Genomic DNA, 1,719 nt, shown 5'->3' on the forward strand with positions numbered 1-1,719 from the left:
CCATCCTTTAAAATAAAGAACAAACTGCTCCTGGAGTGATAATTCTACTTAGGAATGGATAGATTCTCACAAGCTTAAATCCTGAAAGGTACACGAAATGGTCTGCTCTAAACCACACGTTGCCATGGTTACATCCTTCTGCGGCTCAGATGGGGATGGGGGCCAATTATCAAGTTTTGTTTGCTTGATTTTAAGTAGTTTGTTACCTGGATACTCAACAAATAAGAAAACTGAAAAAAGACTTGTTTTCTTCTCCCTTAACTGGAGGAAAGAGAAAACAGTCATACCTGAATGTTAAAAAGTCCAACATTCAGATTCTTAGTTACACAGTGAAAGCACTTCTGAACTATTTGCTTCAGAGAGGGCTGGAAAGAGGCCTGTGAATAGATTTTGCATTAGCATCATAACAGGAATTGTGGAAAAAGCGACTGATCACATAATATCACTGTAAATCACAGGCAGGAGGAGAGACGGGGTTAAATGCTGTTGGCTTTTTATCATTATTTAGACAATAAGGGTGTTTTTCTGCAAGGATCACTAGGGTATCTAATTAATAAAAGAAAAGATCTTTTCTGCTGGGATGTAGCACACCGGTCCTTACCTGGTGCCACTCATATTCCTGCTTTTTAAAGATCTTCTGAGTGTGTTGTGCATGGTACCTTGTTCAGGGGCTTAATCAGGAGCTTTGGTAACAAGCTGAAGATGGAAGAGTGAAGTTGGGTGGAGGAAGCGATGGAGAACAGGACAAAATTAAAATACCATCCTGTCAGTGTCCCTAATAGTTTATATGGGCAATGACAGAACAGTATTTTAATTTTTATCTGGTCTCCTTTCTACTCATTTATTCCATCTCCTGCTTGTTATCGAAGTTTCAGATTAAACTTAAAGATATGAATGTATTGCCATAATAAATTTATAAGAGGATATTTAAAGAGCAAAGATTTGAATGACACAAATGAAGCTCAGTGTAGCAGAGCTGAAGAAAGGATTTGCAGAGAGATGCCACAGCAGTCAGAAATGACTGCTAGAATCTCCTTAATTAAAAAAAAAAAAAAAGAAAGGACTGGAATGCAATAGGCACAGAAGGTGTTTCATATAAATTTAGGCTTAACTTTAAATTATTGATGCTATTTTAAATAATCTTTAAAAAGGTTAAGAAAAACTAGTTTAAAGAAGATTATTGAAATGTAAGCTAGCTATTTGGAACAGGGAAAAACTAAGATGTTAAAAAAAGGGACATATATTTCTAATATGCACCTAAAATTTGAGTTATTTTTGCTTCATCTCTATTGCACCAGTTATTTCTCCAAATGGCATGAAAAATTATGTTTAGACAGCGTGGCCTTCAGCTTTGCTTTTGTTTTTTCCTAGTGAATAGGACACATCTGTCTTAACAAAACAGGGAGCTGCCACTTTAAGGCAAAATCTTTTGGTTCTTGCTTTCTCAAATAAAAGATGGTCCTGTTTATGAATAACTAGTTTGCAATTTGTTTAAATTACAAGGAAGAATCAAAGAACATGGCCTTTCTTTGCAAATTAAGCAAAATTGATAACCACCAAGAAGGCTACTAGCACAAAGCAGAACTCTGCAAACAGCAGAAGACTGAGCGAGAGAAAAAGTGGTAAAAAACATATGTGAGTGTAGGATTCTGAAATTGTTACTTTTGCTCTGTAATTCTGATTGGCAATTTATTAAAAAAAAAAAAAAAAAAAAAAAAA

Source organism: Calidris pugnax, unplaced genomic scaffold (genome assembly GCF_001431845.1).
Source record: "Calidris pugnax isolate Ruff unplaced genomic scaffold, ASM143184v1 scaffold40, whole genome shotgun sequence".
Lineage (NCBI taxonomy): Eukaryota > Metazoa > Chordata > Aves > Charadriiformes > Scolopacidae > Calidris > Calidris pugnax.